Consider the following 12,027-nt stretch of genomic DNA (forward strand, 5'->3'; position numbering starts at 1 on the left):
CAGCAAAAAAAAAAAAAAAAGAAGTGTGGGGAGGACTTCCCCACAGTGGTTAAGAATCCTCCTGCCAATGCAGGGGACACAGGTTCCAGCCCTGGTCTGGGAAGATCCCACATGCCACGGAGCAACTAAGCCCATGTGCCACAACTACTAAGCCTGTGCTCTGGAGCTCATGAGCCACAACTACTGAAGCCAACGCGCCTAGAGCCCATGCTCCGCAACAAGAGAAGCCACCACAATGAGAGGCCCGCGCACCACAACAAAGAGTAACCCCCGCTCTCAGCAACTAAAGAAAACCCACGTGCAGCAGCAAAGACCCAATGCAGCCAAAAGTTAAATAACTGAATAAATAAATAAATTTGTGAAAATAAGAAGTGTAGGGAGAGCCTTTTCTCATGTGCATCCATCATCGTGTATATGATGAGGAAACAGAGAATAAAATGTAATGGCATAGGCCTTCACAGAGCTATATGAGTCTAGGCATTCATCAAGAACTACCTTCTGCTTAGGGTAGGGATCCCCTCTGAAACACCCCTGTTTCATACTATCGTGAGTGAAGCACTTTCTAACATGAGGAGGCACTCATGGCTTTTCCACTGAGCCCATGTTTTTGTTAGACAACATAATATTTACAAAGTTCTTAAGCAAATGAAAATCCTTTAACCCTTTGTCACATAGTATAACTCAAATACCTGTTTCAGAGGATAACCTTTCCATATTGGAGTATTCATACATTTGTTAAACCCAAATTGCATGCTTTGCAACATGTGCTGGTGACATAACAGTGAACCAGAGAGTCACGTCCTTGACTTCACAAAGCCAACTACTTAAACGAAGACAATAATCATAATCACTACCCTTCCTCTACTTGGTATACTCTTCCCTGACCTCAGAGAAATAAATCAAATGATATAAGTTATGCAAAATCCTTACAATCCTTGCAATGTCTGGCACATTAGTAAGCCTTCAACAAATGTCAGTTATTTTATTATTACTGTTATAAATGAACTGATGTAAAGTGCAGAATAAAATAGTGGTCCGCTGTAGGACGTTCGACACAATAAAAACAGCAAAGGTCTCTAAGAGTACTTAGCATATATAAGCCACTACTTTGCATATATTAACTCTCTCAGTGTCAGAACAATCTTATGAGGATGTTAAAACCCCATTTTACAGGTGAGAGAACTAAGTCATATAGATACAAAGAGCTGCCTCTCAGGCTGTCTGGCTCCACAGTCTGTTCTCTTAACCACTGTTGTCTACCGCCTAAGACTTCCCTGCAGTAAAGGGTTGAATCTCTGAAATGAGTTAGTGGTGATGGTTAAGTGGGAAGGGTGTCAAGTTCTTTCCTAAAGGTATGAGAAGAGAGAGAAGAAGGGCATTCTTTCTTCTCCACATGCACAAGTGAGCCAGCACACACACAGCTAGTACCCAGTGGGCCTGGTTAAAGAAGAATGAGAGGACCTGAGGATGTCTTGCTAGTATTGGGTTCAAAGAAGTCCTGGTTTAAGAGTTGAGGGAACTTCTGAATTTAATCAACAGAAATTCTCTCCTGGCAGAAGAGCCATTTACTCTAGCCTGTTGTTTACAAAAGAGAAATCTGAAGCACAGAGAAGGATGGGGACTTTCTCAGTATGATATAATTTGTCATAGAAATGCCCAGTCTAGGACTCAAAGCTCCTGACTTGCTCTCCAGTGCACTTTCCCTGAGCCCCTTTGCCTTGAACTGTGGTCTTTCTGAGAGAAGGAACAGATGGAATCTAAAATATCTTAGGTAGTTTCATGCCACAGCCAGGCTGAGTGGGCTCCTGGTTAGTTCCTTAAAATTAAATATGGCATTTGAATACAGAAATAAGCAAACCCTGCTCAGGGGCTGGGAGGGAGAAGCTGCCCATCCTGGGTCCTGGCCCTACAGATAGTGTTATCGGAGACCTCATAGAGCCCCTCCCATGCCTGGGTCTTGAAGTGAGTTAGCCTAGCACAGGGGCAGGACAAGCCATATCATTCTGACCTGGATGCTAAGTGGGAGAGAGGAGAAAGGGCTCATAGTCCACAAACTCAGGCTATGACTCTTCTCTCCCTAAGAAAAGGAATGACACTCAGAGGTCTGTATATACCTTGCATCCCTTTTTGTGTGCCTTAGCCCTTAAAGAGCTCTCTGCTCTCAAAGTGATGGTGAGGTCTTTGCACTATATGCCATACCATACAAACCCTTGTGTCACCCCACACCTGACATGGACCATACCTTTCCTCCTAGGTCCACATGCTTGTCTTTACATGATAGTAAAGGAACCGCTGAAAAATTTACTATTTCAATTTTTTCTTGTTTCTCTTGCTTCAGTGACTTAGTGGGGAAAGTGCATAATTTTTTCTCCATAAATTGACAATAGATTTAATTTCACAACAACTTTGTTGTGTTTGAGTAAATTCACAATAGCTTTTAATTGTTAGTGTCTGGGAAAGTTACGTTATGGTGAATAAAAGAGAAAGCCATACAAGTTCAGAAAATAAAAACTATCATCACTAGGCCTTAGTTTTTTATCAATAATATAAATATTATAAAACAAACACAGTTATGTGATAATGTATATATAGCACCTAGTCCAATGCCTGACACATGGTAAAAAATCAAGGAAAGTCATTGCAGAGTTTTCCAGTGACAACCTCCTGACCCTGACTATAGGATAGTAAACAGTAGACAATACATAGTTAATGTTCCAAAAAAAGTGACTAGAGCAGGGTCGGGATGGAGGTCAGAATTTAATTGTTAATAATCAAAAAGAGTTTAAATCAAAAACAAGAGCTTGGGTTTTTCTAAGAGTGGGGACTGGATGGAATGAGTAGTCTGTAGGAATCTTTGTAAAGAATTAGTGGTCCCCAAAAAACCACTGCCTGGAGGTAATATTTTTTCTCATATAAAAAGTGCAAACAAGTCCTTTTCCTGTCTTTTAAAGTCAGCAGAGAGTGACCCTGGTCCACCTTCAGGGTGAGGAAAGACTTGAAGAATTTAGGACTGTGGCTTTGGGGGTTGACATACTGTTCTTTGTCTTCCAAGTTCAACCCTCCTGTCTACTTCCGCGGCTGACACAGTAAGAGATAGACTGAAAGTGCTGAGAACCTGTGATCTCAGATTCAGGGAAATAGGAGTCATTAGTGTTCATGCTCTATTTTTTTCTTTTTTTTATTGAACTATAGTTGATTTATAAGATTATATTAGTTTCAGATGTACAGCATAGTGATTCAGTACTTTTACGGATTATACTACATTCAGAGTTATTATAAGATAATGGGTGTAATTCCCTCTGCTGTGCTATATGTCCTTGTTGCTTATCTATTTCATACATAGTAGTTTGTATCTCTTAATCCTGTATTCCTAATTTGTGCCCCCTTCCCTCTTCCCTTTGGTAACCTCTGGTTTGTTTTCTATATCTGTGAGTCTCTTTTTGTTTTTCATATACACTCATTTGAATTATTTTTTTAGATTCCACATACAAGTGATCTCATACCATTCATTACCTATTAAATGCTCCTGAATCTTTTTAGTTCAATCATCTATGAAGCATGAGTTGTCGGTCAGAAATTGGTTTTTTTTTCCAAACCTTTTGATTTCCTTTGACATCAGAATTTAACCTAGGCACTGATGAATTAAATAAGGCCGGTATCTCAGATCTGAGACCTGGGGCTTTCCTCCCGTCCTGCCCCCACTACCACAAATTATGCAGTCGAGTTTCCGACATTTGGGGAAATTGCAGGGGTCAGCACATCCAGAGTGCAATGGATAAGGCTTGCCCACAGAAAACCACCTTTGTGATCATGGTATCTCCCTTGCCAGGTTAGTATGAGACCTGGGCTTTTTAAACAGGGTAGGGAGACAATCAGGAAGGGAAGCAATTACTTCATATAACCATTCATCTATTCATCTATCTATCTATCATCTATCATATTCATTCATTCATAAATGTAAGCAAAAAGCTTAGCATGTAGAATAGTATGTAAGTGCTCAGGTCTCCATGTGTGTGTGTGTGCGTGTGTGTGTGTGTGTGTGTGTGTGTGTGTGTGTGTTGATATGTGGGTTCAGGGTTGAACTAAAGTTGAAGTACAACTCTGCTGCCCCCCTGTGGTCCCCAGACTACCTTGCAAGTCTCTGTTAATGGCTTAGCTTAATTTTGAGATGCTTTGGGGGGAGTAAACCCTGCCTTCTTTGTGTTTTAATATCCTCATAATAACCACAGAATAATAATTTTCAACATATCCGAAGAGTGTAATGTGTAGGAGGGCATTATCCAAAATTAGACAAACTGCAGGTTGAGTTCAGTCTTTGGAACATACATATGACATTGAGAAATTTAATTAACTTGTATGAGTCCAGAGACCTTCAGCATGAAATTGGTATAATAGTGTCTCCCATCTAGTGTTTAAATTAGACCTTAATTATCTAATGCATCGACATACTTATTATAGTGACTAGCATAAAGTAAGAACGTTATAAATATTACCTTTTAATATATATATTTTAAGCACCTTCAGCATATCATTTACTGATCTGAACTTTACATGCAATATCTCACTGAGTCATTAATAAACTATGCAGCAAGCATTTATTCCCCTTTTCCAAGTGAGTAAAGTATAACTCAGAATATGCAATAAAATATTTAAGCATTGTGTAGCTAGAAAATAATTTCATTTATAGAATACTCTAGCAATACAAATGCATATAAATTAAAAATTGAAAGTTCTTATGCAACCCTAACTTCCTAATCTCATTCCTCTCCCTAAAGGAAACCAGCCTTAGCAGTCTGGTGTGAATCTTTGTGGAATATACTTCTGATATATGGGGTGAGGGAAGCTATGGTGGAGAGGGAGAGAGGGAAAGAAGAACAGAGGGGTGAGGAAAGAGAGTCAATATTTCTGTATCTCTTGAAAAAGCTTTTTCCATTACGTTAAATTGAAGGTAATATTGTCCTTTCTGAAATCCTGGAATAAATAAAGACAGATTAATATCTAAAATCATTTTGAAGGTCTGTGACATTTTGAAAATGCAAGGTGATGTTTTACTATCCCTTGCTTTACTATTAGCCATTATCTCAGGGGACATTACCAGGGAAAAGGGAAGCTGGGAGAGGTATCCAGATACCTTCTCTCTGCAAGGTGGGGGCACCCACCTTCAATCAAGAGACCCCCTTCAACAGTCCCCTCATATGGAGGTTCCACCCATCTTAGCCTAGTAACTTCATCGATATTTCCTTCCTTCTAATGGTCATAGCAACAGCAGCAGCCTAATTTTCTAAACAAATCTTCCAGATATGTGTCAGAGAATATAATACACTAATTAAAAGACAAATATATATATATATATATGTATATATATATATATACATATATATATATATATATATATATATATATATATATATTTGTCTTTTTTATCATTGTGATTCCCACTGACATTCTCAGTCTTTCACATGATTGCTCAGGTTTTAACTGAGGTCCAACCGGCTGTGGAACATTAAATCAGAGAAGAACTTATCTTTATGCTTACAGGTTTAAGCTGAAACTGCTAAGCAGAGTGAATTAGAAAGCTTACAAATGTTTTCCAGAAACAATTCTTCTCCCAATCAGTGCATAGGGAAGAATAGTGGACAGTGGGCCCTATATTATGATAAGCAACCCTAGCATAAATCCTCACCAATTATTAGTCCAGACATAAGCACAGGCTAAGTGGATCATGTCATGGAAACAAGAGGACAGAGATGGTGGGAGCAAGAAATGAAAAGCCATTTGATCTAGAACAGTAGAAAAGAATAGGCATGACATAACAACACATGATTCTGATACTAACAGTTCAGGAGACTCTGGTAATAAAGATGGAGGCATAATGCAGGGAGTAGCAGATAACCCCATGGTAGTCAAAGGATTTGGTTGTCAGTACAGAGGATTCCATAAAAGATAATCTAAGGAGGAAGCATTATTGGACACAGGCTTAAAAGATAAGCTCTGAGGCATTCAAACACAGGACCCATGACTGTGGGGAGGATGGGGAAGGTAGAGACCAGATGCATTTAAATCCATATGGAAAGAAACTTATGCTCATCAAGGAAGAGTTCCTTCCTGATGTTGGCCAGAATGGCAGCACTGCCCATGGGGACATGTAGAGATAGGAAAATGGAATAGAGATCCAAACAGGGAGGGCTAGGGATGTCTGTGAGATTAAAGTAGAAGGTTCTTGGTGTTAGTCATTCTGGGTGTGACTGGTAAAACACTGCAGAGGCCTTTGTCTTAAATCTATTCAGAAATCTGGGTCAAATTTCAAATGTCTAATGCATAAGGATGCAACAATGGATTTAGATAAAGTGCAGTGATTCCTTACAGTTCATGAATGATGATCAATTTAGGTGACCTTGAGGAAATGAGCAAATGTGGGGAAAGAACTAAGAAAATCTTTTCCATCTTTGGAGGTCTGGAAGCGATAGTCTCTTTATCCTAGGTGAGAATTTTAAATGGCATTGTTAACAGAAAGTAGGATTGGAGTAAAAGGAAACAAATAAGGCATAAACAAATATAAATTCATGATATCAGACCCATGATTTGCTTCATTAACTTTAGGCAGCTTCTCATACAATTCGGGTTTATTTATTGCTTATGTCACAGGCAGATAATAATTATTAGGTAGTTCTCCTGGGTGCTCACCTCCAAGCAGAGGCACAGGAATCCAGACTCTCCAGCATCTGAATTCTCTACCTCAGGATCCTTCTCTTCCTCTCACATGGAAGGAGAAACAAGAGAGAGAGAGAGCAAGAGAGAGAGCATGATGAGAAGGCACCCCTGGCTTTGCCAGGAACACATTATTACCTTCATATTCCTTTATCCAGAACCAGTCACATGGCCAAGTTAATCATAAGGGCTGATGGAACAGATAGAGGAGCACGTAGATTTCAGGGATCTGTACTGTCTCTGCCATACTAGTCACTAGCGTTTAGCATTATCTCAAAACCTTCTGTCCAAAAACAACAGGAGTATTGATTGTAAAATCAAAGGCACAAAGAAGCATATATTTATTGTGCTTAAGGAGTGAGAATAAGACCTGGAGTGCCAAAATATTACCAAACTCCATCATAAATATTATACAACTAAATAGGTTGAATCTATCTTCTCTCACCTCAAACTGTATCTTATTCCAGAATAAATAATTTAGGCTTTGAAAAAGGTTTCTTATGTGTATTGTTGCACAGTAGTTACGAGTGTATATTCTGGGGCTTCCCTGGTGGCGCAGTGGTTGAGAATCTGCCTGCCAATGCAGGGGACACGGATTCGAGCCCTGGTCTGGGAAAATCCCACATGCCGCGGAGCAACTGGGCCCGTGAGTCACAGCTACTGAGCCTGCGTGTCTGGAGCCTGTGCTCCGCAATGAGAGGCTGTGATAGTGAGAGGCCTGCGCACCACGATGTAGACTGGCCCCCGCTCGCCGCAACTAGAGAAAGCCCTCGCACAGAAACAAAGACCCAACACAGCCAAAATAAATAAATAATTTTTTTTTAAAAAAAAGCATATATTCTAGAGCAAAACAGGTGCATTGATATTTTCCCTCCACTATTTACTAGCAGCTTGATCTTGGGATATTACTCTGTGTCTCTGTGCTTCTCATCTGTAGAAAGGTTAAAATAGCCCCTGACTCACAGAGTTAATAATTCGTTAACATATGAGCAGTACTTTGTACATAGAGTTAGCCAGAATAATTATATTATTATTACTATTACTAGTAGTGTATTATCTTTGAATCATCCTGCTTGTGTATGTTGAGGGTATGGGGAGTTGGAGCAAAGACATGAGGATCACATATGGGTAGAAGTGAAAATAAAAGAATGGAATTATATCATCAAGGGTTTAGATCAGTCTTTCTCTGAAAAGGGGTAGAGAAGGTTAGTCCCTTCCACAGAAAAGCATGGCAAACGTAACATTTATTCAAGAGAGGCCATGCATTCTATATCCATGTGGTGGCTAGCAGAATGCCCAGGAGAACTCTGACTCAGAGCTTTTGGGAACCATGTGCCAATGGACAGACACACCACTCTATTGATTGACTCATGGGTGGGTGTGAGATAAACCTCTCTTCTCACATATGCTAAGACGTGGTTTTATTCTAGAAGTATTTAGAAGACTAGGTCCTAGTTTTCATGGTTAAGTACTTTATGTATCGATCATTTGGAGTATATATATGATACAAAGAAGAACAAAGTTTCTTCCTTAGAAACAAAGTTCAGTGCAAATTTAAAAGAGTAGAAAACAGACATGTGAACACAGCGGGGGAAGGGGAGGGTGAGATGAATTGGGAGATTAGGATTGACATATATACACTACCAAGTGTAAAATAGATAGCTAGTGGGAACCTGCTATATAGCACAGGGAGCTATATAGCACAGAGCCCTGTGCTCTGTGATGACCTAGATGGGTGGGATTGAGGTTGGGGGAGGAGGTGGGAGGCAGATCCAAAAGGGAGGGGATATATGTATACATATAGCTGATTCACTTCATTGCACAGCAGAAACTAACACAACATTGTAAAGCAATTATACTCCAATAAAAATAAATAAATATATAAATAATTTTTAAAAATTAAAAAAAATGAAAGAGTAGAGAACATATTATGCTTATTTATTTGAGGTAGACCTTTGAAAACGGATGTGATCTTATCAGGTAAATCAAAAACAAAACCTATTTCTCAAAGAAGCAGAAAGAACAAAGTCCAAAGGGAAATTCCCAGTAACGTACAGAGATTTCCGATAGGAGTATGACATATGCTAATGTATAAAAGTTTTGCAAGTAAGTTAAGTAGTGAAGGATTTGAGAATCTCAGAGTTCATAGATCATTTAGAGCTTTGTACAGTCCTCTGCATTTTGCCTGGATATTTAAAATGATAGTAAATAAATTTGCTGCTTTTTCTCAGATATTTATCATAGTGGGCAATCTGTGAGATAGCCTGTTCCATTAGTGTACAACTCTGATTGTTGAAATGTTTTTCCTATATTGATCTAAAACTGTACTTCCTTATAACTTTCCACAATAGATTTTAGTTATTTTATATAAAGGAACTCAAAATAAGGATTACTATTTTTTCCTCAAAATGCCACTTTTATAAAGCTATGTTATCTACCCACTCATTTTCTTTACCTTAAACTTCAGTTCTAATCCCTTCTCAGTTTCTATCTACGATTAGAAGATCTTTGTCACTCTTGTTTTCCTCTCTCCAGTACTTTTGTATGAATACCTCTATTCATATTTTTTTTTTTTTTTTGGCGGTACGCGGGCCTCTCACTGTTGTGGCCTCTCCCGTTGCGGAGCACAGGCTCTGGACGCGCAGGCTCAGCGGCCATGGCTCACGGGCCTAGCCGCTCGGCGGCATGTGGGATCTTCCCAGACCGGGGCACGAACCTGTGTCCCCTGCATCGGCAGGCGGACTCTCAACCACTGCGCCACCAGGGAAGCCCCCTCTATTCATATTTAATAACAGGTTAATGGATGCATTTTCAGCACTCAAAGACAGATTTAGGCTAAAACATCTAACCAGCATATATATTACCTTTTAAAATTTATTTGTTGTATTCATCTGTTTCACCATGACAACATGATGAGGGGAAACGGAAAGAGAATTCCTGGTACATTTTCTCTCTTAAAGTCACTTCCTATCAGTTAACTCTTTCTTATCTGCCCCTGGCAGTGTGAGCTGACCATCTTTTCTATGATCCCAGAAGCTTCTGATAAATATGCTGCATTTCTTTTTTTTTTTTTTTTTTTTTTTTTTTTTTTGCTGTACGCGGGCCTCTCACTGCTGTGGCCTCTCCCGTTGCGGAGCACAGGCTCCGGACACACAGGCTCCGCGGCCATGGCTCGCGGGCCCAGCCGCTCCGCGGCATGTGGGATCTTCCGGGATCGGGGCACGAACCCGTGTCCCCCGCATCGGCAGGCGGACTCTCAACCACTGCGCCACCAGGGAAGCCCCTGCTGCATTTCTTATAGTTTATTTTGACATATTTCAATTCTGTATTTGCATTTCTTTCTTCCTAACTAGGCTAGCCCTAAAGGGAGAATTAGGGATATTTTATTTACCTTTGTTTCTCCAGTACCTATTGTAGGACCAGGTGCAGTTTAGACACTTAATGAATTTTGGTGAGTGGATAAATTTTAAATGATCCCTCAGGTATTTATTAGATATTCAGTATGATACAAACTTACCACTGCGATTCAGGGAAGTAGATATACCCAGGCATAGAGATATAATAGAGGAATAGACGCCTGTGAGCCAGAGGAAGTTGATACCTCTAGGTACACCAGAAGACTTAGGAACAAACCTGCACACTTTTACACACACTATTCATAAATATAGCCCCTTCACACAGACAAGCATAATGTAGGTCTTACATATACTCTCAAAAGCATAGCCTTGCCAACCTCCTTCTCCTTCTTCTTAGCGTCACTCACCCTCATACATCTTTCAGATATGATAGCTTGAGCTATGTACCCCTCACTCAAGTCTTCAGCAGGTATGCAAGGTCCCTTTTAACGTGTGACAGATGGACAGAATATTCTACTTATGTTCATCTGACCAAAACACCTCACTTGCATCACAAACTCTTTTTTTATGGATATATCTTATTAAGTTCCACAATGTATGATTTTGGATAAAATACTTAACCTACCTAAGAAACCCACCTAAGTCTCAGTCTTTTCATCTGTATATTAGGAGTTTTAATGAAAAGTAACTCAAAGAATTTGTAGGAGGATCGATTAGATAAAAGTTTGAAGCTCTCAGGGCATTGAGTAGGTTCAGTAAGATAGGACCACATAACTGACTTTATTCTATTATTGTTACACCCTGAACTCATGTGAGCATCCAGGTTCTACACCTAAGCTTTTAAGCCACCTTAAAAATACCTGTATTTCCCACTTACAGTTATGGAGTTGAATCTTAATTTTAAATGCAGTACCTATGTTTATCCTTATTACAATTCATTTTGCTAGTTTTGTTCCCTTGCCCCATCTGTCAACAATACTTTTGGATCCAGCTGTTCAACAGTGATAACGTTTGATAATCACACCAAGAGGCTTGGGTGGGCTATCAGAGAAGTCAAGGCTAGTGAATGCTATAAGGGGGATCAGTAAGAAGTCAGATAACAGGAGTGGTTGGGGAAGAGGTCTCATGAAGGAGTATCCACAAAGAAAGGAAGAAAATTATACATATAATATAAAGACAACAAGACTCACGTGATTGCTATAAGGTGCACGAGAAAGAGAGGTAAAAAGATAGGTGGACCTGGCATTTAAGATTTGGATGTGGGAGATTTCTGGCTGATGGAAATGGCTTAGGAATGGACATGGAAAGGGTGGTCAAAGTGGAACATAAGTGGAGGTTAACACCAGCCAATTGAAAATTATTAAGAAATGGTAGAAAAATAGTTAATATCCATGTAATGGAACATCCATATGAGAAATACTACTCAACAATGAAAAGGGAATAAACTATTGATAAACACAACATCTTAGATGAATTTCAAAGCCATTATGCTAAGTGAGAGAAGTTAATCTTAAAAAATTACACATCATACAATTTTTGTTATATGATGTTTTTGAAAAGACAAATGTGATTGTCAGGGGTTAGGCATGGAATGTGTAACTATAAAACATAGTGAGAAGAAGTTATTTTAGGATGTTGGAAATGCTCTGCATCCTGAACAAGTCAATTTTACAGTATGCTAATTAAGAGAGAGAGACAGAGACAGAGAGAAAGAAGATCCAATAACCTTGTTTCGCAGATGGAGAAACTGGAAACTGAAGACTGAGGTGAAGCCTGGAGAAGATCACATGGCTAGAGAGTGTTTCTGGGGACACCCACACCCACACATATGCACTTGCATGTGCACACACTCACACACACACATGCCCATGCCTACAAACCACCATGAAATAAGGGGAAGAGGACAAGACCCAGGGAACGGAGATTTTAAGAGGTTTAGTAAAATATTTGGAAAGGTAGTGGT

The 12,027-nt window shown here is 39.5% G+C and overlaps 1 protein-coding gene and 1 non-coding gene across 2 annotated transcripts in view; both read right to left on the reverse strand.

Annotated features, from left to right (window-relative positions):
* Positions 1–12,027, reverse strand: part of LOC132494182 (olfactory receptor 51F2-like) — a 97,027-nt gene that overhangs the window by 80,863 nt on the left and 4,137 nt on the right.
* Positions 3,674–3,837, reverse strand: LOC132494561 (U1 spliceosomal RNA). The gene has a single exon (XR_009533137.1). It is a non-coding gene; the product is annotated as a U1 spliceosomal RNA (small nuclear RNA).

This window comes from Mesoplodon densirostris, chromosome 7 (assembly GCF_025265405.1).
Source record: "Mesoplodon densirostris isolate mMesDen1 chromosome 7, mMesDen1 primary haplotype, whole genome shotgun sequence".
NCBI lineage: Eukaryota > Metazoa > Chordata > Mammalia > Artiodactyla > Ziphiidae > Mesoplodon > Mesoplodon densirostris.